Here is a 26959-nt window from a genome sequence, read left to right on the forward strand (position 1 = left end):
TGCCTTCAATCTGGAGTTTGGATCCTGTGCTAGCAATCAAAGACCTTACGATTAAACCTTCTCCATTAATATTTGTAGTGCACCAGAGAAAAATTAGCACAGGGATGTTTGGTAGGAGTAGCTTTGAGGATTAGACAAATGCTGCTGTGGAGGGGATCAGTTTAACACAGCCAGGGGAGCTGAAATGGGCACTGCAGGAATTGCCCGGCTCTGCAGCCTGTAAGCTGGAGAGGTCAGACTGTTGTACATGGGGGCCTGTAGCACACAGCCCTGAATCCCCACAGAATGTCCTCTGCAACTTATTCTAAAAGCAGCACGGTGACAATAACCTGCACAGCCTCCCTGCCTCTGTATGTTGGTCCCCTGAGCATGTCTTTGATTCCAACAGGATGTTTTCTGTGTGATTGCTCTGTTAGCAATACTTTGGTTTGTAACAATTTTCTTTCTTTTTTTAATTTTATTTTATGATTAATAGGTCAATTATGTAAAATGACCTTTCCCGATTAAAGCATAGTTTAGAAAAAAAAACATTGAACATATAATGCTCGTTTTTCATTTAGTTGCTTGTCACTGAAGCTGCTCTACAGGAAGGTGTTTTTACTGCTGGGTGAAAAACATCCATTAAAAATTCCTTAGAGCTCAGAGAGACTCGGTCTTGTCATTCAGTGTTTAGAAGGAAAAGAACTCAGAATTGCAATCTACATTTTTAATAAAGAGCTTTTGTGCTTTGGGAGGTGGCTGCAGCTTGGAGCAGAACTTTGGTAATACAGAGTTAAAGGGGCATTGGATATAGACGTTATTTAAACAATCACATAGAAAGGAAACTAAAATACAGTACCTTAAAAGTTGTTTCTTTTAGAAGGACAAATCAGTTACTGCCTGTGTAATTGTTTAGTTATCCATCAGATTACTGCAAACTGCATGTGTGTACATTTCAAAGTGCTTTGGTGTAGACAGACACAGACCTTTGCTACTGAGGAATTCAATGATTTGCCCCGTGGGAATTGCTGGGCTTGCTGCAGTTCACTTAATGACACTGATGGGTCAATTCTCTGCCAGAGCCAACAACTCATCTTCATCATCTTCTCAACTTCACATCCACTAATGATCAGTCCTTATAATGAAGGCATTTTTCACCCTGCCAGGAGTCACAAGAAGAAAAATTGATTGACAGAGTTATCTGGATTGTAGTAATTAAATCAGGGCAGACAAATCCCTGCTCTCATTATATTTCAGACATGTCTGAACCATGAAAAACAGAGCTGAAGCATTCTGATTTGCTGTCTGCAGTTTAAAATATAGCATTAAATGCTGTATATGATATACAGAGTTACAGTAAGTAAATGTGGAAGAATTAGAAAAGGATAACTATGAATCAAAAGTGGTCAAAATATGGGTGTTGGGTATAACCATCTTTAGTGAAACATGTATATTAAGTATTTGAGAAAAGTTATTAATTATTAGACATTAATATCATTCAAGAAATTAACTCAGAAGTACTCCAGTGCATTCAGACTCATTCTGCAGTGCCTTGCAGCAAAACATTTGTTTGTACCGGTGAGGCAAAAGAGATAACAGGTAGAAATAGAGATACAAAACGGTTTATACAGAACAGAATTGGCACTGCCATAGGGTTGGCACTTGTACAGTGGAACACAACTGTACTGTTTTTGAGCTCTCCTGCAGATGAGGAGACAGATTTGCACTGTTGAAGCCAGAACAGGATTTGAAATAGGGCTGGAATTCTTTTGTTGGTGAACGCCTGTTGTGCAGCACTTCTCTGGAAGGATTTGTGTGCGGATGTTCTTTGGGTAAGGCTGCAATCTGCACTCAAGAGTTGTCCTTTAATTCTCTTTTTGAAGATATTTTTCTTCCATCAGTTTATTAAGCCATTTTTCAGATACTGTAAAATATTGTACCCATTTAAATGGAAGATTATGCTGCATGAACTTGAATTAATATTAATCACATGATTAAGCTGATTAGATCTAGTTAATATTGGGTATATAAGATGCATATTTACAGAGAGGCTGATTACAGCTTATATTGCTGAAAAAGGAGTAAAGGAATCTGGATTCACCTGGACAATTACTCAGCTAAAATAAATTGGCTGAAGTTCCCCGAGCTCAGTGTAGAGCCTGCATTTACAGGGCGTTTGGCATGTATGCACTACATCTGAAAACAACCTTAATAACTCAAACATGCAAATGACAGCTAAAGTAGTCAGGAGTGCATTAATGAGGAAATCATTTCAGGAGAGAAGGCTTTGAGGAGACAAAGCCTGTTCCCCTCACATGACTGCTTTCCCGTCTCCTTCCAGGTTAGGTTCATGAGTGTTACAAATTATTGGTTGGAATTAGATTCCACAGCAGTATGGGAATGCTTGACCTCTGGTGCTGTATACACAGCTTTGAGTTTATAATACTATTTATGGCTTTCCGGACCTCAGTGGATACTGTCATCATCATGAGCCAGCTCACACCTCAAAGAGCATGTGGGTAAATGAAGATAGTTATTAAAAAACTCTCAGCTATCTGTATCAAAGGGGCTACAGCAGTGGAAGGTGATGCAGAACGTTCCGGTTAGTTGCAGCTGCTGATTATCCTTTCTGAAGATACGCCACAGTGTAGACTTGCAAACTGCCAAAGCTGAGACCAAACTTTATAGACAGACAAGTTTGTCCATGTGGGAGTCACAGACTGCATGGAATTCAGGGACCAAACACAAGAGATACTGTAAGTTAGAAAAAGCTGGTGAATACACAGCAAGTCTGAACAGTGAAGGCATGCACGATCAATTTTACTGGTTACTAAGACTGATCTTTAAAGGGTTAATAAGGTAATGATAAAGAAAATGAGTCAGATTCTGTTGCCTTTGGGTTGGCCTGCATATCAACACCAACCCAAAATTCCACTTAGCGTTGCTTTTAGGTCACCTGTGCAGAAAGGCTGGAGAGATCCTCAGGACATGCTGCGTGTTGCAGTAGTGACCTTGGGTAATTCCAAGGCCTGAGCACAACAGAGTGGGATTCTATGATGGGAACAGGGAAAAGTGCAGTGAGGACGTGGGACTTTGTAAAATGAAGAAGATGCTGAACAAATGTCCTTAAGAGTCAAACATGTTCACAACCCTTTCCTTTTTAAGCAGAAAAATAAGGCAGTTCAACTTTAATGACCTGCTGGAACACAGAGAGCTCCCGCAGCCCTGGCAAACCTGACCTCTCTACTTCTGAATCAAAAGAACAGATAAGGGTTTGCTTAGCTTCCAAATCAAGCCTAACCCTTTTCCTGTTCAAAAAGTTTGTAAGCAGACATTTTATTTTCCACTCTGAAGAGCTGATGTGAGCATATGTCATCCTCAATCTGTCACATTTTTATCCAGTCAGGAAATGAAATTCATAACATGTGGCTTTCATGGTCAATTGGCAAAACAGGACAAGAGATCTTGCACTAAAATTAAAGAGTGAACAGAATCTGCAAAATAACTCTTTGTGTAGAATTATTCTGCTGTGAGGTGTAGACATCAGGTCAGCCCATGATGGGACGATCCACTGCCTCGGTTAGAAATCCAGCTGTTACAAACTGTGACAAAGTGAAAATACTGAGCCAACGTGTTATTTGGAGAGTGGGTAACACTGGTCACGCTCACTAAAGAAAGACCACCACAGGTCACCTACTGATTTGGACATTACTGTTGGAAATTAAATATCTAAATCTATTCCCTCTGAATTTATTTTAGTTCCATCTTTGCAACAAAGGTGTCAGTCCCAGACACACATGTGCTGTTAGCCTGAATAGCTTGGTCTTCAGATGGCCCAGCAATCACAGCTGCTAAAGGGATCTGTCGGTGCCCATTTCTGAATCAGAGTAAGAGGTAATTTGTTCTGTATATGATCTGTTACAAATGGGATACGTAATTCTAATAGATGTCGTTAGCACACATAATTTATGAAGTACGACAGGTAGAGAGTGACCCTAAGATGTTTTCCTCTGTTTCAAAGCAGACCCTTTGAATGCCTGAGTTCTGCTGTCTCCTGTTTGCTTTCCACTCCGCTGACATGCTGAGGATGATGTTCTCTACTCCGTAGAACCTGACTAATTCTTTTTTCGTACTGGCTTTCTCTGCTTCTCCCTTGCCCAGCTCAGGAGGTCAGCTGCGTGTGCTCCTCTGTCAGGACACAGAACAAGCCAGACAGATGAATAATACAATTATGGGAGGCAGTAAAATCAAAAGAGATTTTTTGTTAACATTGGCACTGACTCACCACGTGAAGCAGAGCTCAGAGAGATATCTACTGGAGATTCTGAGAGGAAAATTAGACTTTGAAGCACTTCCCATAAATCCTGCTGTGTATTTTCCAAAACATTACAGCGTAATGGAAGAACAAATGGCTGAGGAGCAAAGCTTCCACAACCTTCGTGTAGAAGGGGGGCAAATGAAATCTGGATTGCTCCAAATCCATCCCCATACTTGCAACTTCCCTGCTTCCCTCTCCTCCCCCAGATACAAACAGCCTGTTTCACTGTGTTATTTCAATACAAAGAGGAGGAGTAAGGGTACAATGCTGGGAGATGAAAAACAGCATGTGGCTTACTCACAGCCTTCTCCATACCCCCTTTCAGAGAGGGATCTCTCATTTGATGAAGATCCTTTTTTTCTGTTTAGTCATAAACAGATGAATCCTATAATAGCCTCTGTTTCCTCTGCTACAGGAGGTCTGTATGATTAATAAGATCTCCCTGTAGTGAATGCCAAGCCAAACAGATGAACGCAAGGCGCATCTGCTGTAGATTAAACATTTGGAAAAAACATTTTATAAATATTTTTTTCCACAACAACATATCCATATGGCAGTTAACTAGGGTATATATTTAAAACCTTGCATGTACAGTATATATCCATGCATATGTATTTAATACACTTATTAAATAAGTACTTATGTTGTCACTCAGCAGATATCTTTCTGATATGACTTTTCATCTATTTGAAATGTCATATCAGACTGCTTGAAAGGACCACATTGCTTTCTCAAGCAAAACATGAGAAGACATTGCTTCTGAGTGGGTGGGTTGGTAGGAAGCAAACCTTTTATTTTATTAGTTCTCAGAAACAAGAATGCGTAAGATAATTACCTGGTTAGTATGAGGTTAAAAAAAAAAGGATACACTGAATATGGTTAGAGAGAGCAGATTGTCCTGGGTACAACGCAAACAGATCCTGAGGAAAAAGTTAAATTAATTGGAGACTTCTTAGCATTTAAGTTTAACTTTCAAAATATTTCAAAATACTGGAAGTAATTCTGTTTATAATCAATACTTTAGACTGTCATTCATTTGGTTAAAAGGATTTACAGAAATAATTAAAAAAAAGAATCTTCTTCTGCACTTAATTCTATAATGGGGAATTCCTTTTTTTCTCTTTCTGTGTTTCCTGCCTTTGAGGACTGGACCATAATTCTGGATTCATGAGAGATGAAACAGGACAAGTTAGCTCAAGCTACAACCAAATTCAGCAAGTAAATACTATCTGGGAAAGATACTGACACTCTCAGATAAATCACTCTTGCATTTTAGTATGTTGTTCTTGTAAGACTTAGTGATATTACTGTAGGCTGATTTTATGGTAGGTTGGTTTTTTTTGTTTGCTTGTCATGAAACCTGATATGTGATTCAACTCCTGAGTTTTTTTAAAAAGTTGTCTCTGCTGGCTTTCCAGACTAGCAGCCAGAAAGAGGAAAAAAGGTCTTTTGACATTCTGTAGATGCTTTGATTTTTGTCTTGTTAAGCATCAAGACCTGGTTTGCGCATGTGCATGGAAAACTGGGGCACTTATCTGAAGAGAAGGGCTCTCTGAATCTGACATTTGCTCCAGGAATGGCTAGTGCTTGTCAATTCATGTCTGTCTGGGCTCTAAGAATGTAAATTTCCAGACCTTAAAGCATGATACTTGCAACCAGACATGACGTTTACCCGCATGCTTTTACACAGATTGCAGAACAGGGGAAAATAATTGCCTAACTTTGCTTTTATCGCACACCATTAGGTACTTAGCTGCCTCAGACAAGAAAGACAAAAGCTCCTCGTGTTTGAGAGACTTTTAATATTGATGTTCATTTCACTTTGAGATTTCGCTGCCTAAATGATTTGCTTTCTGATATTCCTGCCATCGTTTCCTGTCCCCTCTCTGTGATTCTTGAGGGCAGATGGGAGCCTGGAGCTGGGCAGTTCCCTCACAGTTGAGCCCTGGCTTTGGTGATTGATATCTCATTCTGCTTTAGACTCTTTTCTTAATGGCCTACCTGTCCTTGCTTTGATCCTGGTCTGCAAAGTACGATTTCACTATTAAAGTCCAATTGTTTTGTTGTTGTATATGGACTCTTGGAACAACTTACTGAGCAAAATTTCCAGAAAACTTGTAGAAATAATGAGCCATAGATTTGTTCAGAGCAATATTAAAGTGATCCTTCTTGCATTTGGGTTGAAACCAAAATACAGATGTGAAGCCTATATGAACACACCTAATTTTCAAAAGTATCTGTCTTTACAGTCCCACAGTAAGTGCTCCTTAGCTGTCAGTGATATTTAAAGATTACTTTTTTACATGTGCCACAACCATATGCTAAATTAGTTTGCAACCAGTTTTAATTAAATTAGTTTAATGTCATACAGTGGTTTAACAGAGACTTATTTTAGACTAGCATTGGTTTGTTCCCAATAAATTCAACTCTAATTTTAGATCTATTTAATGGTGTTCCTACAGCCCTTTGTACTGGTTTAGCAGAACTGATATTTAAGCACCTTCATTTAAGCCTTTAAGAATCCTGGGTTCCAAAAATGGTAACTAAGCTTCTGCTAGCATTTACCATCAGGTTGCACTGCCTGTAGGTCTCCATGCTGGCGGATTTACCAGCTGCTCAAAGTGCACTGTGAGAGCCACAGACAACAAATGATAGGAGCTCTAACTGAATGTTCTGGATATGAACTTCCCACGCACGTGGGCAGAGAGTCCATACAAGAAGGAAGCTGGGACAATTTCCCAGATGCTTTCACTGTATCCTGTAATGATACAGAAAGGTCTTTGGAGGAGAGAAGGTGCCCAGACAGTCCCTGGGGTAGCATCAGTAACAGTCATTGAGGGCGCAGTATTCTTAAAAGGCAGACTTGAGCATGCATGGGCCGGTCTGTGTAGGTTATGTGTCATCCAAAGAATTTTACACAGGCTCTTTAAAAGATGTTTTTTCTCTGCTCTCCTCTGCCAGACCTTTGCCAGTGCCTCCCACAGTCTTATCCAGTTATAAAAGGACACAGAATGAGGAGGCTTCTCATTATGTCAAGGGAATGCTTCCTTTGGGGGGGGGGGGGGAGTATTTGCTTTATTTTTCACTGAAGAATAGCTAATTAAAGTGAAATAAAAGGAGGGTGAGATGGGTGGACAGAAAAGGTCAGACTAAGTCTTGATAAAATCCATTATTTCTGTTGTTTCACCCCAGAGATAAAATGGAGTTAAGGAATTGGCCTCGTCTCTGCCCCTGCCAATGACCTGCATGAGATTTGTCTGCTTGGATGCAACACCCCAATCTCTCCCACTTTCTGGGATTAAGACTGTTACCTTCCTATGAGCTGTCTGGATTGTCAGAGGAAAGACTGCAGGGTACGAAAGGACTTCATTTCTTCTATGTTTTGTTAGTACATCAAACCACAGTTACCAGCAGAGATTATAGGAAAACTTTCTTAGGAAAAATCAAACAACCAAACAACCAAAAACCTTTCAACTGAAAAAGATACTTTCTAGGAATTTTTTTATATTTTGAAAAAAAAAAAAAAAAAAAAAAAATTGTATTTGGAAATAGAAACTTTTCATTAGAGACAGTGGTTGAAGAAATCTTTTTGTCAAAGAAAGATTTTATTGACGAAAGAAAAAAAAAAAGCCCCAAGTTTTCCATGCTTGCTTTCCTGATCATCTACAGCTCAATTAACAGTCTTTGGTGACTGTGGCAGCACTTTGGTGTCTCTGGCCAAGGACTTTCAGCATCTCTACTTTGGCTGTGGACCCAATGCAGTTTGCTGCTGTCTGAGGTGAGAAGTGCATGCAGTGAATAAAAAGCTGGCCAGGGCTGGGAAAGAGAATGACGAACTTTTATCTGAAAACGTCACTTTAAATTCTCTGTAGAATTCTATAGAATTACCCATGGTTCTCAGCCAGTATGTTTTTGTGACTTAGCTACATTTCCTGCCAGATTATTCATTTAGATACAGATCCCTTGCTACTACAGTGTGGAAACCTGAATAATAATTTGAGCTGCAGAAAGCCCTGGTGAATTGCTGGCCTACTTTGCTCTCCCAGGGGGAAGTTGCATTTCTCTAATTCAGGAGCCATTGCTTTGGCAGATGACTCTATTTACTCAGTGAGCAGGTCAGGACAAGAGGAAAAATGGAACATAATCCAACAGCATCCATTTAAAAGTAGTTTTGCTCAACTACACCAAAGTCATCGCAGTCATAATCTCTAGGGAGCGTGTTCATTTTTTAGGCTTGCTTCCCAAGGAAATGAGGCTGTCTTCCCATCTTTCTGTCTGTCAATGTCTGTCCTCTCCCACTGACTTACGAATCTGTTTGCCGTTGAAGAAAAAATGACTGAACGGGAGGGGGCTTTCAAAAACATGAAATTCCAGCAATGTTAACAGAATATGGCAACTGGGAGAGGAGGCCCAGAGTGCCTCCATGGAGGGAAATGCAGGTAGAGCAATCTCTTGCCATTCCCAGTCTGAAAGGCACGTCACTCAGGGATCAGAGCAGACTGGGGAGCTGTCTGTACAGGACAAGGTGTTAGGTACATAGAAGGAGATAAAGCATGGTGTTTGTTGCATTCAGGGAACTTTGCCATTGCCTCTTTGCAAAGAGCTGACCCCTGATCGCTGTGCTTTTATCAGAACTGTAACAAAATCTTTGTCTATGAACCTCTTTAGCAGTGCACTAACACCTAGCACAGGAGCAGTTAGAGAGCTGTAGAAATGCAGTGTTGACTCAACACGCACAGAACAGTACTGGGTTAGGTACTGTTCCACTGATCCCAGCCTAGATAAGCTAGCTCCAAATCTGGGAAAAGAAGCACTCTTGAAAAAAAAAAAGAAAGAAAGAAAAAAAAAAAGATTTGAAATCCAACTAAGAAAACATTTTATGTTCCCAAGAAGTTGAACTTTGTGCATTAAATTTCATCTCTGTTTTGACTGACACTCAAAACTGGTTTTGGAACCAGATGTAAACATTAGTATTATTATGGCTTCTTTAATGCTGAGCAAGAAAAATATTTTTTGCTTCAGTTTTCCTGGAACTGAAAGAACGAACAGTGAGAGATGGCAGAGCAGGTTCAAGTTCCAACTGATTATTGGATTCATTAAAAATGGGCTGTCTGAAGCAAACAATATAAGCAAACCCTGGAGAAAACAGAGAGAGGAGGTGTTGTTTTTTTCCTTTATATGATTTCCCCACCAGCAGGTTAAGCATTTTGAACTACTTCAAGACGTTTTTCATTTTGTTTGTAAATAAGCATGCACTTGTTCTGGGATTTTAGTCCCTAACTGTCTGCTTTGTCCAAGGGAGAAAGGCAAAAACATGAGTGAAGCCCAAACAATAAAACCTCAGCAATGGATCAGGCTGGTTATTATTACATGATTTCAGGCTTTGAAAGGTCACGTATGTTTTTCAAGCTGGATTTATTTTTTATACTTATTTGTAATATTACTTCGCTGTGTTTCATAATGTCAGGAAAAATGTCTGGTTTCAGGCCTAAAATGTCAAAGCAGCATTTTCAAAAGCACTCAGCACTGGGCCAAATGTTTTTCTGCTGTAATCAGCGGTAGCAATCTCTTCCACAGTCCCATTCTTTGTGGCAGCAGTTCTAGTAAGAAAGATAAAAGCATGGCAGATATGAGTCCTGGATTAACTTCCTATGCTCCTAATGACCTCAGGTTAAACCACAGAACTATTTTATGCCTCAGTTTACATCTAAGTGAAGCATAAAATCTCTATCTCAGAGGGCTTTGCAGTTCACCACCCACTGGGAATGGCAAAACTGCTGCTGAAACAAGTGCCAAGTATATATCATGAAAGAATGGTCCCTATAGTGTGGCGAGGAGTAATATAGATGCAGCTGATGCAATCTAGATATATATCTCCATCTGGCCACCATGTTAGTGAATTATTCTGGATGACACCGTAACAACCAAGAACTCCTCTAGCAAGCAAAATCACAAAGATGAGAATCTATTGCTGATTTTCCCTTTCTAAGTGGTTTTGCTGCTGAATTTGTCATGATGAAAAAAAAGGAGAAAAAAAAAAGGGAGCATAGAATAAATTAATTTGCTTTTCTAACAACTTTGATTCAAAGTTGTTGGTTTTTTTTTCATGACTCTTCTCCCAGTCAGCACGCTGGGGAAACACATCTAGTCCTGTCTGCTGCTGTAGGATGAAAATGCTCAATACCATATTTTTAAGAAACACATTTTTTGCCTGCTCCAGACATATGTCTTCAGTTGTAAGTATGCCCAGACAAAAAGAGATTGCTCTCAGATTCTCTAATCCTCTGGGGAAGATAAAAAAAAGTCTTCATTCCCCTGTCGTTGTCAGTCCTCTTCTGTACATTGTGTTACTGTGGCATCAGCTTAAAATGAGCTGATAAGAGAAAAGTACCATCAATGCGTGCTACTTCTGTGCAGCAGGAATATTTCCTTAGACTTGGTTTATGAATGCTATATTTTTTCCTAGTAGCCTGTTTTACTGCAAAGCAACATTACTTTGATATAGGAGTATGATCTGTACATGGGTTTTTTTCATGGTGTTTGGTAGCCCATTGCCAGCAGCAGTGTCATTCTTCAGCCTGTATGGAGGTGTGATAGTGGCTGAAAGCAGTCCGATCATCTCGTGGTCTTCCAGAGAACCTGATAAATTAGAACACCTTATAAGAAGGTTATTTCTTCCTACTGTAGTACTTGTCCCCAGTTTCTCTGTCACACTCACTTCAAGCTGGGAAAGGAGAAATTTTTGACCCTTGGGTGATAATAAAGAATCATAGATTAAAATTCTGGTCCCAAATAACCAGTGAGTTCAGTGAGAGCAATTGTTCAGCTGGTGCAGCCCAAATTGTGGTATCTGTTTGTGGAAGGAGGAACTGCTTGATCAAAGTCTCAAGCTGAGGAGAAGAAAGTATCCTCTGATAGAGGGATATACATGCTCTGCATACAGTTATAAACTGCCTTTAGAATGAGAGTTAAGAACACATTTTAATGGAGCACAGCAATGCTAAAATTATTTGTTAAATAAATTTGTGTCCTGATGAAATTAAGGAAGTTCAGTTGCATCCATAATAATTACTAATAGTGAGAACAAATAGGATTTATTGTCTGAGGGCCCTGCAGCATTGACACTTCAGCAAGATGGAGATGCTTTCTGATCTGGGAGGCTGTAAGCACAATGGCCCTTCAGCCAGCTGGAAAAGCTAATGCCTACAGAAGTGAGCTGAGTGTTTTACCATGTCTTAGATAATGCATTTTATTTGTATGTTAGTGAGCCATTGACTTCATAATTTTTCTTTTGTTTGTCATTTTAGATTCTTTATTATTTGTGTTTTCATATTTCATATTATGAAATATTTCCTATTTCAGTTGCCTGTTGAGCCCATCAGACCTTGGTGGTAAACGAAGTGAAAGGACAAATGACTTAGCTCTCATTTTTCCAACCATTCTTGGATGGAACCTTGAGAGGAAAAGAAATGGTCTTTCAGAGTCAGCTTCTGTTAAAATTCTGCTCCTCTATTTTGATTTTTAAAGAGATGTAATATCACAATCACTCTTCTCTCTTGGAACTTGGGGAGAGATCTTGAAAGGTATAAATGGCAGGTATTCACCTAATTCCCATGGAAAGTGTCTGTAATTCCACTGTAATGTCAGTCAAATTGTGCCGGAGCCGAGATTGCTCGCTGCCTGCACAGAGCAATGCTGTAAGGTAGGAGTGGCCAGGCACAGAGGTGGGAGCTCCTCTTGCCAGTGATGGTACAACTTCCAAGCTCTGGCAAAGGTCAGAATTGGCTCAGTGTCCTGTCAAGGCGACTTCTAGAACTGTAGGATGTTAGGATTTTTCCTGAAAGAGAAGAATAAGGCTTTGAACCACATTCCTCCCTGCTCACACTGATTAACTGGCATCTAGGCTCTCCCACGTCCCATGATGTGATTGCCAGACCCCCCTACACTGACCTGGAGCTGCCTCCTCTTCTGAACACTGTGCTAACCCACAGGCTGCTCTGCCATCCCTTACAGCCTCTGTCATCCTGCTGCTCTTGGGTAGCACAGAGCTGAGTGGATACTGAAGTTTATACTTACTCCCATGCTTAGAGGTACTGTGGAATCAGGGCCTTCCAACATTAAAATAAATTGCTCCTCTTTAAGAGGACACAATTACCTAGTCTTCATAGAAATCAAAGCAATCAGGAAGGAGTAAATCAGCAACAGCAATAATCCTTTAATTCAAACCCGATTTCTTAAAAGCCCAATGTAAAAAAAAAAAAAAAAAAAAGCTTGAAGTGCTTGACTGCAGCCATTAGAAAGCCCCATGCAACTAAGTCGGTACAAATCCCCACTTGAATTGTTTTTAAGCACCCTGAAGCACACGACTGTCCAGCCCAGTCGCACGCATGACGTTAGGATGCTGTATCTGCTGCAGCCATCACCACCTGGCCCGTCCATGGCAGCGGGTGCAGCGCTGCTGGCTGCAGACTGGAAGCAGTGATGCACCACTGGGGCTTGTTACCCAGCCTGTTGAAATGAAGCCCAACCAGCCAAGTGCACAATCCTGTGCTGTTTCCTCTTCATGTCCAGCCCCATGCTGCTGACGCAGCTACGTGCCATAGATGGAACAGTTCTCCACAGAGACCCGGTGGGCTTTTCATTCTGCCCTCTGGTGGCTCCAGCCGCTGCTGAAACATCAGGCAGGTATGGCTGGATGCTGCACAGATGGACAAAGCTTTATTTTCTTGCTGTCCTGTCAAAGCGTTGTGCATAATTTAAACGTTATTTATAAGATTACTTGGAAAAGTCATATTGCTTTAAAAAAAATCATGTAGAACGTGACAAAATCAAATGAAAAATAAAGTGAAAAATCCCCTTTAATTGCAGTCTGTACAATCAGATGCAATAGTCTGCGTGCAAATGGATTAATGTGCCAAAAACATAACTTGGGGCTAGAAGTATAACATCACTCAGTAAATTAACATCAATAATTATAAGCCGTAAACAGTAGCAAATATAATTAAGGTTTGAGGCCCAAGGGTTGTAAATGCCTAGCTGCAACTGACACCAGACACTCTGATCTAGATGTTTGAGTCCCCTACAGAGACAGCAAAGTTACAAACATTACCCTACATGGAAATAAAACGTCGCATGTTAGGAGCATTTGCAAACTTCTCTGTCTGTTTTAAAGACAAAGAGAGCTCTTTTAAAAAGACAAAAATCCTCTGTGTGATTCCGTTGTTGTGCATGCTCTCCTTGCAGCTGAAGATGTGTAAGAACATCATCTGAACACGTTTTTCAAAGGGTTAAATTAACTCGTTACTGTACCCTATATAGGGTAGCTATTCCCAAGGAGCAGACGATATGGCTTTGTTAAATTTGTAAGCAGGGAAATAAAGATGGGAGGGAGGAGGGGGGAAGGGGTGAAGTAACTACACTGAGAGCTTCTGAGCTGCGCATAAAGTGAAAAACAGAAGAGGTGTTTGTATTTGAAATGTCCTTTCAGAGCCCTGAATTGCCATCATCATAATATAGAAGAACAGAACTGGGGTAGGGAAGGGGTTTCAGATGAAACTATTTGAGCACTTTTCAGAATATGAAGATTATTAGTGCCTTTAACTTGAATACTCAGAGCTTTGCAGAAAACTGACATTAATGAAAGCAATTGAGTACTCATCATTACAGATAAAAACAAGTTTATTGTTTAGGAGTTAGTGCTTCAGCAGAGAAGACAGCATCAACAGAATTAGTTCATGGTTGAGCTAATATGGATTGTGATAGTTTTTTGGAGAGTAAAACATGCCTTTACAGTTGCAATCTTCAATGAAGTATTTGCAACACTGAAACTACTTCAGTGTGAATTCTTATGCGTGTTCTGAAGTGTCTCATGACATGCAGAAATTTCCCTCTCTCCAACAACTGTTTGTGGCATTTATGGAGAGTGAAGTAAAGGCCAGGATGCTCTGGTAGGGATGGCTGTCAGAAACTGCTTCTGTTCCAGTCCAGAATAGTTTCTGTGGATAACCCAGGTATGGGACATGGGACAAAGTTTCAGTGCTTGTTGAACGGAAGTTAAACATCTAGGTAGCTGTCTTCTTCAAAATGTAATTAACTCCAAATGGCGGGAGCTACCCTGTTTGTACCACTGCAAAATAGTACAGTGCAGAGAAACCCTGAGCTGGCTTTGAACCTTAAAGCAATTCACCTTCACTTAAGGCCATCTGGCAGAGCTGTAAAATGTGATCTAAGTGTACATGGGAAAAAGAGCAGGAATGGAATTCTGTCCTTAAGATAAAGGGATGCAAGTGTGCTAGCACTTCTGGAATCCTCAGTGATGTGAGTTGGTCCCAGGTGAGGTTAGGGTGGTACTTCTGATGAACATGGCATTTGCAGCCTACCAGTGTTTGCAGGATCCATCTCCCAGCTATCTTTGGAATGGCCCTATCATGGTTCCAGCACAGTTTTCAAGATGTCCAATAAAAGGACAAAAGGAAAATCGTTGTGGAACACCCCAAGCTCAGTGCTAGCACGGCGCCTGCAGCACTGCAGCCAACTCTGAGCCTTCCCACAGCAATCTGCTGCTCGGTGTGAACGTGCTTTCACACACACAATGCATAGCAGGGAGCAGGCAAGTCTGATCACACGCAGAAATGAATATAAATTTCACTCGGCGAAAACAACCTTTGAAGAGTGTTGAAGTTTTCCCGTCAAGCAAAACAGAAGCAAAGCTCTCCGTTCTTGGCCAAACAAAAGAGCAAAAAACAACTGAAGCTGTTTGCCTGTTTGTAGTGATCCTCGTGGTTTGTGGGAAGGCCACATCTTAGGAAGTTACTGCTGGTAACAAGCACATACAAAGAGGAGACTGGAAAAAATGGTGTAACTAGTTTGTCTTGATCCTCCTGAAATATTTTTGTTTCCATTAAAATATAGAGAAATGGTCATTTCACAGTAAGAAGCTGTGCCTGGCCAGGAAATTATTATCGGAGGGATTTTGCTTCAATGGCTGATTTAAGAAAAAGCAACTTCAAACCAAAGCTGCAGGCTGGCTGCATCCATCCTTCCCCTCTCCCCCTCCCCAGTGCTCTGCTCTGCTCTGCAGCTGTGTGCCACTGCTGTGCCCACAGTGCCAGGCTGAGGTGCCCTGGGCTGGAAGGCCCTTGCAGGAACAGCAGAGCCCAGGGAGCTGCTGGCTACAACCAACCTCCTCCCCTGGGATGCTGATATCCTCATTCTGCCACCTCAGACTATTTATTGCCTACTTTACCCGTATCACCCTCTATCTCTGCCTGGAAGTCAAGAAAGGTGAAGACAGCTGAAGTGTTACTATAACTTGCAGCACCTCTATAAATCTCTTTCTCTTCCTAAAGAGCTGGGGTAGTTTTACAAGTGTGATGTCTTTTTATTTTATTACCCGGCCTGCAGTACATGAAACTGTTTTCCCACAATGTGTAAATGTAGAGAGAGAGAGGGAGGAAACACATTCTTCCCTGTTGCTCTGCCATCAGCTGCCTGTCTGAGATCAAGAAGCACGTGGAAACGTGAACTGCCTGAATTCTGAATGACGAGGAAATAGGTTAAAAGTGCTACTTTGTACTGTAACACTTTACAGCAGAGTGTTTTGTTTGACAGGACTTAATAGAAAAAATCTTTTAATCTCTGTCGTAGTGGGTAGATGGGAAGGCCAAAAAGTCTAAATGTTTTAAAGGAAAATTTTAATTAGTATGCAAATTTGACTTTCTGCATTAAAATGTCATTTACTAAGTAAATGTTGTTGCACTAGAAGTTCAGATATTTGATCATTTTCTGTCAAGGTACCTTTGCAAATTTCCTGAATGTAATAACAGCATTTCAAAAACAAAATGAAATTCCCCTTTGCTTCCAATGCATTGGGTGTGCTCCACCAAAGGCTGTGTGACTCGCATCCCTTACATCAGCCACCAGTCCCTGCTGCTTTGTTCTCTTTCCTCCAGTTTTCAAATTCTGTTCTCCACAGAAGTTTCCTGAAGCAGTGGAGGTGTGAAACACCCCATATTGTAAATGTAAATCAGTGAAGCGTAGCTACGAAAAGATCACAAAAGCTATTGTAGTCATTCAAGTCAAAGGAAATAATCGTTGAGTTATTGCCAATTACTAGTAAAGGTTACCACAGTGATTAGCATTTACAGTATTTGGAAAATAACTGTGCACGTTTTGATAGTTAACAGATTTCACTGCATCAATAAAATCCACACCTTCCCGTCTGCCAAAGGACAAGAGCAAGATCAATGGTTGATGTTCCTGCCTTGCTTTTAGCATAGAGGCAAATGATGTCGTAATGTAAAAGTGATGGAATGATAGTTGTGAGGGAAAAACGGGAGAGAGAATTTAATCAAGGCGGGAAATGCCAAGCCCAGTCTCTTCCATTCAGTGTCTGAGGGGTTGGTGGCTGCTTCTAGCCACCACTTAATAAATGCAGTGTCTCAAGCTGCACCTTATATGGATCTCTTCAGGGACCAGAAAGCACTGCACATGGGAGCCGTATGTTTAGCACTTGCCATCATTTATTGAGCTGAGGTCCAGGGCTGAAAAATGATTTTAACATTTACATTGGGATCTCCTAAGCACAAAGTAAGGTACAGATTCTCAACAAAGTTGAAGACATAAGGGAAAAAATCTTAAGACAGCGCAGATGTGGTTTTGAAAATGAAAGAAGGAAGGGTTGATTAGGTTCAGCAATACTGAAAGGCCTGCCCTGCTTTGTGCAGGGTCCCTTACTGCCAGCTGCAACATTAAGACCTAACCAGGATGCTGAGTGTGCAGGTGTGAAGGTTGGTACCAAACTGTGCTCACTCTGACTGAATCCATCAAGTCAAGGGAGTCTCAGGGCTCCTTTCCAGCCCAGTCCCATTGCCAGTTGTACCCACAGATGGGGAGGTGCACAGGTCGTGTAGTCCTTGGAAGTCCTTGCAGTTTTTGTGACGTCTGTATAATCTCCTAGACTGAGTGTCCCACATGAGCATAAGATATGCAGCTAGGTGTCCCTGATCTGGAGGCTCCTTGCAGCAGATCTAAAAGTTATATGTGCTGCAACTATAATGAGGCTTTCTCAGCGCACCTCACAGCCTCATGCCTAATTTACTCTTGCACTTACTGTCACCTTGGCTGCAAACTTCTGCGAGCCCATCAACAGTGACTAAGCTTCTGATCCTCAGGGCTGCCTTTTCATGGCAGGTTGAGACGTGTCAGCAGGAAAGCATGCTCTATGAATGCCTCTGCCTCGTCTGTACATAAACACCAGACGTCAATTCCTGCCATTATTAATCTGGCCCTTTTGATGAGCATGAAATTGGTGTGATGAAAGACTCTATAATGAATTTTTCTTTTGCATAATAGATGTTTTGCTGGTTAAAGGCATACCAAACCCCATTGCAGATGAATGCTTTCACTACGTTAGCAATTTTTATATCTTATTGGCAATGCTCTAAAGCAATGAGGATTCAGACTCCTCAGTTCCCCAGAGTTTCTCGTAATTACAACACTGACTGCTGGCGCATGAAAAAATGTCATTTGGCAAAATGGCCATCTTGGCTTCCTCTGTCTCATCCTCCCCTCTCTCAGACTTCCAAGTCCTGTTTGTTCAGTTTACTAGACAAACACATTGTTTGCTATTTGCCAGGGCAGATGTTTGTTTAATTCGGCACCTTCTGCTTCCTTCCTGAGACTGAGGAAACTCATAAAGTCATACTGTTCACTGTACTTTCTTTTCTATTTAAAACACCTCTCCACTGCCTGCTGAAGTGTAGAAAAGAGAAAGAACAATACTTGCTTTGAAAATTATTTATTCAGGTTATGAAAAGTGATTCCATGTGCTAACATTTCTACAACCTTAATCATCATCTCCTCTATTCTATAAAGGGCACATGACAACGCAGAGAGAGTATCTAGCTGGTCTGTGTCTCTGTGCAAAGAGGCTATATCCAGCCACTGGATGTTTTCACATAGAGAACAAACCCTCTTTTTCTTTGAAAGAACATGATGATCACAACTCCAATTGATTCATGCTCTCATCCAGCTAGGTCCTGCCTGAACGATCCTGCTATGGAGGACCAGTATTGCTGAGAACAGAGTTTGCCTTGCAGGATGGACTGACCAGCTCCAGGCTGCAGAAAGCCTGCATAAAACTTCTGTGGCACTTTAATGATGATTTGAGGGCTTAAAAGGTGCAAAGTCGGGGACAGGGCTTTTGCTATTAGATGACAGCTTGCCGGTACGAGTGCCAGATGAGGAACAGAGGGATGGCTTTACAGACCAGCAGACTACTCACTAGATGCTCTCGTTTTACGACCCATCTCTGTTCTAAATGAAACTCTTGTTACTGAAGTCCATATCCCAGTAGTCTTAGCAAGGGTTTGTATTCATTCCCATTCCTTTTTTCTCCATTTCATTTTTTTTGCTGCTGTGGTTGGCTGTGGTTGGCACAGTGTGCTTTCTTCTTCCTTCACTAAATTTTGGCGTTTTTTCATGACCTCCACTTCTTGCTTCACATGTGCATCTGGTTTCTCTGAAGCTCTGTGGTTTGCTTTGCCTTCCCTCCTCAAAGCACGGCTTTACATACCAAGCAGTAGAGAACTCTGAATTGATCCAGTACAACAGGAGTATGGAGTTGTGTTCTTCTTTTAATTTAATAAGTAAGATGGTGCCATTGGTCCTAATAGGCTTGTGACTTTTCAGCAAATTCAGAACTAGGCTTATATCTACATACTGTACGCACCCAATTTTCTGTGAATGAAAAGAACACTCTAATTGCCATTAGAACCATTTGTTGCAATTCAGCAACAAGTAGGCAATGCAGATTATTCATTATAGAGCGGAAAACGACATGCATTGACTTGTTACTGCCTCATAGAAACCAGGCAGGAAGGATGGGGGCTTTGCATTAAGGAGCTGATGTGGTCACGAGTGAGCTGCGCAGAGCAGCGCTGCCTGAGCTTTGCACTGCTGTGTGCCTCCTGGCACTGCAGGCCTTCCTGATAGCGCTCTGACATTTATTCCTGCTGTGCTATGAACTAACAGACTGACTGGAAACTTCAACAAACCTTGCTGTGAGTTTCACATTTCAATTTGTACTCCAGACTTCTTCGCTTTTCTAGGTTTGTATTAGCAGAAAGGCCAATGGAAGCAAGTGCTCTGTGAGCGTTTGCAGATCGGTACATTATTTACGTTTCCCCAGCGGTTGTCTCAGGAAATCAATACAATCGCTTTGCAATTAGTTCTGCCTCACATCTATTGGAAAAATTCCTATCTGCATGATCACAAATTTTCTCACAGTTCAAGGGATTGTCCTGTTTGTGTTATGTGGCATCTTCTGCACAAGTAGAATAACCTTTCTGAAAAAAAAAAAGAAAGAAGAAAAAAAAGAAGGATTGCCCAAACTAATCAGTGTAACCAATTCTCTAATCTGAGAGCATGGAAGTGGTGCCACTGTGACTTGGAGCTGAGTTTTACTCAGAGTTCTCCAGAAGAGTGAATCAGAGCTTTGTACATGGCATTTGTATATATCATTTCCTTGACTTCTTTTCTGTCTCATTCTTACCACATCCTTCTTATTCCTTGATTTTATAACTGCTATACACCTGACAGACAGCTTCAAATATTTTCATATTATAGCCCCCTACATCTTCCTTTCATGACCATTATTTTTTGTAGCTGGTAAATTTAACAAGCCTTTTTTGGATTCATCCATTGCCCCAAGACTTGTAGTTGGCACTGCTTTCTGTCTCATTCTGGAAGATGAGAACAGCTCTGTAGTGTGCTCTGGCTTCTCTGTCTTCACTGTCTCTACACCTGGAGTTTTAGCATTGTCAGCAAATACAAACTCCTTGCATTATAAATTTCTATTTAAACTATTGAGAATGGGTATCTTTGCAACCCTCTCAATAGTTTTTAATAATAGATAAGGTTGTCTCAGGTTTTATGGTGTTTCTTTATGAAATCTGTGGGAATTTCTGGAACACAAACCTTTCAGTGTGTTACCTAGCTGAAAAGGTAAAAGGCAAGAAGACTGCTGGAAGTGAACCAAAGCACAGTGGTGTTATTGGGAATCTTCTGTCAGACTTCAAGAGCCTATAAAGCACCAGTGTCGGTTCTGTAACTAACAGAGGATACCCAGGAATTACCCCTTTTGCCCAGAAAGGCTTTGGGGTGCAGCTGATTTCACTTTCTTAGACAACAGTTGTGTGCTGAAATACTTACCTCCATCAGGCAGAATTATTCACTTCAACTCGTGACTCCTTCTAATAAAAAGTAATAGAAGGTGCTGTCAAAAAGGCCAGCAGTCACATTCTTCGTTTGGTTATACGTTCATAACTGATCAGTGAACAGAACTCTCATTTCACTTCCACTGGTACAGGGGAGTTAACTCCATTTAAAGCTTGTGAAAGTCTGCTGGAAAAAAAACAAAACATCTTATGAGAGGAGTGAGCCTGCTGATCTGATCTCAGTGCATAAATATAAGTGAAGGCAGAACTGAGTCCTTATTATTTCCTGTCCATAACATTTCTTTCATTTTTTCATGGCAGCTGTGAAGATCTCTACATCTAAATCATCCTTCACCAATAAAACTATACTGACTCACGTAATAGATTAGACTTTTCAGATTAAATCTAGCAAACGACATTAAATAAGTCTCAGATTACTGCTGCAGATACCCCTATGAATGCCATCTACAATGCAGATGTTTCCTGTCTCTTTAGGAATCACCTTGTTGCTCATGCAGATGCTCATTTACCCTTTCCCACTTTGGAATGTACTGCTGGGCTCATGGTGCACCCACTCTTTCCTTTCTGTGAATGTTTCTATGCATTTTGTCACCATATAGCTGCTGTTCCAAGGGGAAATGCATTAGTGATCTCTAACCTCCTCATTTGTAAAGACAGAAACAAAATTAAGCAGCTGTCTGTTGCTGGAGGCCTCCCTGGGTGACTCCTGCTTAGGCTGTCAGGGGCTCCTGTGCTTTTGAAGGAAATACTTAACAATTATTCCTAACTTTCCTTTTTGACCTTTTATTTTTCAGAAAAAAACATTTTACATTTTTTCTAGAAAAAAAAAAAAGAAAGCCTTTGAACAATGTAGAACTGTTATTAGCTGTTCTGTATTACTTTTCCTTCTTTAGCTATTCTTTTAACTTGCTCCAGCTTTGGGATGTGTTTTTTTTTAACACTAACTCTCCCCAATCTGCTTCCTTCCCAGACTGTTTGTGTTTGAAAGACTTCCACATTTTGCTGATGCTAATCTTCCTCTCCCCACTTATTCCCATTGGCCTCTCTTGCCATTTTTCCTGTTGGGATGGATTTCAGTTGTATCCTCTCCAATTATTTAACATTTTCCAGCTCTGTGCAGTCAGCTTTCTGGTGCACCATAGAACTCCACATAGAATTGCTCTGGGCAGTTCATATTTCCTTCAATTTCCATAGGGTAAAAAGCATTTGTGATTCTTGAATTGAGGAACACTTCAAATGTAATGATAACTCTGTCCCAGGTGTGTCTGTACGAGGGGAGCAATCAACAAGAGGAATGCAGCACAGACGTTGCTTACCTGGTTATCTGTGTGTATCTGATTGATCTGTGTGAGCAGATCAGCCCATGGGCAAATGTAGGTATTTCCCACTTGGCAGGGATACCAGAGGACTCTACCAACCTGCTGCAGAATTCAGTGATGGCCAAGACTTCTCAGTGCAGCAGAAGCCCTGAATACTCTCAGTGAGGGAAAAGACCTTTAGCTGCTTGCTGTGGGCTAGCTGCTGGCAAAAATGCTAATCAGCACATCATACTCTGTTTTACTCAGCTCTATTGCTCCAACAGATCCCAGGATCATTTTTATTCATCCTTAAATATGAAGACTAAACCAGTACAGATTTTGGTGCGTGATGGTGATTAGATGCCAGGTTACTAGTTCCAAGGAAGTCAGTGGCAAAACTCCAGCTGAAATGAATGGGTGCAGGAAGACTATCTTGGTGCAAGCCAAGCCAAGTAGTCAGGACTGGATTTTTTAAGGACTGGCCTTTTAAAGCTTGATGTTTGGAAGCAGACAGCGATCGCAATGTGAGCAGATGCTCTGTCCTTGACCTCCCATTTCCTTTCCTTTGTTCATGTGTGCCAGGGATCCAGAGATTCACAAGCAGAGTACTTCTTTCAAAGGCAGGGCTTGTTTTTCTTCATCCAGTTTCACATTGTCTTTAAAAAATAGTAATGATAAGTAAAACTAACTCTGTGAGGCTACAAGGAGAAGAAAGTATTTCTCTGGAGTCTCATCAGGATCTTGGCTACAAGCACAGCAAACACCATCATTATGGTGAGCAGCAAAGGGCACAGCATCGCTTCCAGCAACATCACCACTTCCTTCAGCGTGAGCAAGATCAGACCAGGAAAATAAAACAGCCCCCAGTTTAATAGTTAAAGGAGAGACTGACTTTGGCTAGACAATAACCATACTCCAGGTCAGCAGTGACACCATTTAGATCCAGGGCTCAAGGAGATACTGCCTTTTCTCTGTTACCTTCCCCAGTGGATTCTGCTCATATCTGTGACAACACTAGCAATCTCTCTTTCCCTCTCTCCTAATGAGGTGTTTTGTCCATCCTCATTCTAACTAACACTTTAACTGAAGGGATGAACTGGAGGTCCTTCAGATAAACACAAACTGTAATTGGGTCATATTCTGAGTAAATAATGTGCGGATGGAAAAAAGAAGAAAGAGGGAGGGAGGCAGCGAGCAAAAGAAAAAAATCTTTGGCAGAGATACAGAGCTGCAGAAAGATTCTTGAAAGTCTCTGGTTAAAAATGGGAGTAGTTTGCATTAAATAAGAACTTTAATTCCAGTAGGTTGGCATTTTTGGTGATTAGAGAGTTTTTTAACTTTTTGTAACTCTTAATGCTGAAACACTGCTGTTACTCTTGTGCTACAAACTTCCCTTTGAAAGGGCAACAGAGAAGGGGATCTCTGGGAACTGTAGGTCTGAATGCTTATGGGAGAGGTGGTGGCACTGTCTGGTTGGCTTTGCAGCTCCGTAGCCTGCATGCTACAGTGCAATCCATGTTATATGGCCTCACAATTTGGACCAGAGAGAATATGTACACTGGGTCATCTGTCTTTAAACTGAGGGGCATAATTGGAAGTTTTGTATTGTTGTGGTCAATGAAGTGCCAGTAAAGAACGTGCCTGTGCTGCCAAGGCATGGAGAGAACTGCTTTCACTCTTCTCTCAAAATTCTATAGATGTCTACACAAAGAATGATTCCCTCCCCAGGAATAATAGGCAGCAGCATATTATGCATGATGCCTTTAGTGGATGCAGCCCAAATAAGTATTACATTCACTTCACAGCCTCAGGGCAAACTCATCCTAGGATTTGAAAGCAATGGAACGTCTTTTTGAGGGACTCAGCCCTATCTCCTTATGTAGCTATCACTGTCAGTATTCAGTCCTGGCAAGATCTTGGCTTTTCTCATTACAGGTTTCAGGCCCAGTCACTCCTAAGCTATCTGCTGTTTTCTGCCTGCTGCTCATGCTCTCAGGTAGACAGACATCAGCCTCTTTTGAAGTCAGGTTCATTCTCAGGTATCTTTCTCTTCCCTGTGCAAGCTGGACTGGGTAGCCAGAGAGGCAAGAGATGGAAATGAACTTGCAGACTAATGTCAGTATTGGCAATCAGTGCATGCCTGCATCATCTGAAACGCTGGATAAATTACGTGACTGCTCATACTGAACCCTTCCAAAACTGTCATCGTAGACACCCAGTCTAATTCTCTACATTTTGTTATGAAGTTAATGATGATGAAGTAAACAGTAACATAAAATATGTTATATTTTCGTTCAGCCACGTCAATAAGTTACTTGCTCTATGCAAGAATTTCACAAAATTTTCATATCTTCTTCCAACCACAAAAGAGAAGGTGCAGCTAGTCCTGCCAAACAGCACGAGTACCTTTTCTTCATGGCATTCTCCTGTAAGTACAGTATATTTAGCCTGTATTTCATCTGTTTCTCTATGAGGTTGTCATGGGAAACAGCACTGGTGTTGAGATAAATAACACCCACAGCTCTCCCGTCATCCACCAGGCCAGTCTTCTCATCATAGAAGGCTATTATGTTGGTCAGGCATGATTTCCCCTTCATAAATCTACGCTGACTACCTCTAATCACTTTCGTGTCCTTCATATCATTGGAAATGGTTTCCAGGATTATTTGTTCCATCACTTTCCCAAGACCAAGGCGAGGCCTGTAGTTCTCAGGATTCTCCTCCTTGCCTCTCTTTAAAGGCTGAATTGAAATTTGATTTTCATTTTTCCCAGTCCTCAGGAACACCCCCTGATTGCTATTGCCTTTCAACCATCATTGGGTGTGACCTGGCAGTGACATCAGCTGGCTCCCTTGACTCTACTGGGTGTGTGCCATCAGGTTCCCTGGACTTGTGTATGCAAAGTGCATGAGCAAATGTAACCTAACCTGATCCTCCTCTAACCAGCGTAAATCTTCTTTGCTCTGGATTTTTGCACTGGCCTCGGAGGCCTGAGGCAAACATTATCACTAAAGACAGAGGAAATTGAGGCATTGAGTTCCTTGGCATTTTCCATGTCGTCTGCCACCAGATCTCCTGTCCCAGAAAGAAGTGGGCTCAAATTTTAACTGGTCTCACTTTTGCAGTCGGATTTGCTGTCAATAAATTTGCTACACCAAAAAAAAAGAAAAAGCTATCTCATTTGGTGGGTGCAGATTATGGTCAATGTGCATATGTTTCTTGTCAGTAAAATGCCTTGTGTTCTGCTTAAGTTCTGTATATGAGATTTTGGCTTCCACGGTGTTTGCACTAGAAGATAGTTTAGAATATATTTTTTAATATATCAGCAGGTTTTTTAGACTCAAATCTTACCTTGAATTTTAACCTAATCACAACATTTGAGAGAGTGTAAATTTACTTCTTTAGTTTATTATACCCTTAGAAGACATTTCTTCCTACTGCACAATGCTAGCCAGCTTTCATTTCTGATATGTCAGTTTTAGAAATATGTATGTGACTAGGAAGTGGAGGTGAAGAGCACTGAGCATCCATGAGCCATAGAGGGTTAACAGCACCAAAGCCTTCTTGCTGCTGCAGGACTCAGCGTGTTCTTATTGCAGTGGGAAGGAACCATGACTTAAATTTGATTTATTTTGCATAGGCAAACTCAAGACAATAGAATTTCCTTTGTTTTCATCTGTAAAACCAATAGAAAGACCAGAAAGAAATAGAGGTGAAGGGTTATGCAAGTCATATTTTTCTGCCCTATGTGACTGTGTCTTCAGTATTTCTTGTGACCTGCAGATCCTGCTTTCAGCACAGTGACCTTTGAATAAACAGGATTATGGTATCCAAAAAGGAGTGAAATAAAAGGCACAGACAAATTTGAAAATGCCATCAGGTCTGTGACTTCTTTTCAGCAAACTGGATACTCAGAGTGGACTTCAAATATTAAAATAATAAAACAGAGAAAACTAGAGAAGACTCCCATGAGAATCTCTCTCTTTAACTACTAATCTGCTTCTGCTTAATTCCATATGGAAAGACTAGTTCAACTGGTGACCTCGTGCAATTTTAAGAGTGAAAAATAAACCCACTGCACATTTAGCGAACATTATAGCTGTGTCAGAGAGGAGAGAAAAAAAACCTTGGACTCCATGCAGTTGCTGGAAAGTTTATACCCCACTTTCTCTTCTGTAAACATAAATATAGCCAACGTTTTACTTCTGAAACTAATAATTTAAGCAACTTCTCATGAAAGCTAGAATTGCCTTTCCCAATTGTGCACAGAGCCTGAGGTTCCTATTCTTCAAATCAGTCAGTCAAAAGAAGGGAAAATATCCATGCATCTGCACATCCCATTATATTCTAACCTCTGAATGTAAAAATGGCATCTGATAGCGAAAAGCTGCAAAAGCCATTGCTGAAAGCCCGCTATGGCTTGTTATGATCTCTGCTTGCCTACCTTGCTATCGTTTTTTGTTTTTTACCTTTCAGGAGAACTGCTTCCTACATATCCGTACTACAGCAAAATGCTTTATTTTCTGTTCCAAACACACTTTCACATTACTCACAAACTTTCCAGCCATCAGAAAAACTTTGTTACAGTCCATCTACCTCCCTGGAATATGGCCTTTGAGGTTGTTTTCGGGGTTGCTTTACATGATATGCTGTGACTAGGTACATAACTATTTCCTTACAACATGAACTTAGCACACACAAATGCAAGGCAAGTTATCCCGGATCCTGGGCCTCAAGCCAGTCTTTTTGTAGCGCTCAATGGAAGTTTTGAGTTGAAAGTAAAACTCACAATAAAGAGAACTTCTGAGATGGTAAACTGCTATCTATCTGACCACAGTGGCAGCAAAAGCACCTGGCAAGCATGCAGCCATCATCTATTTTCAAGCTCAGTCTGACAGCAAAACCCATGACCTCAGTACGGATTGTGAGCAGGAAGTCAGAGCAGTGTGTGGAGAGGCTTGCGAGGGAGGGCAAGCATTTTTCACTTCATATATCATTGCTCACAGCTCACTGCTGGGATTCCACAAAGTCAGCCAGTGCTAAAATGTTGTGGAAAATGACATTTCCTGGGTTATTGTTTTTGGCAGTTCTAATCGCATTGGACAACTGGGCACTAAAACTAACAC

Source organism: Lagopus leucura, unplaced genomic scaffold, assembly GCF_019238085.1.
Source record: "Lagopus leucura isolate 7727_CA_CO unplaced genomic scaffold, USGS_WTPT01 Super-Scaffold_100047, whole genome shotgun sequence".
In the NCBI taxonomy this organism is placed as follows: domain Eukaryota; kingdom Metazoa; phylum Chordata; class Aves; order Galliformes; family Phasianidae; genus Lagopus; species Lagopus leucura.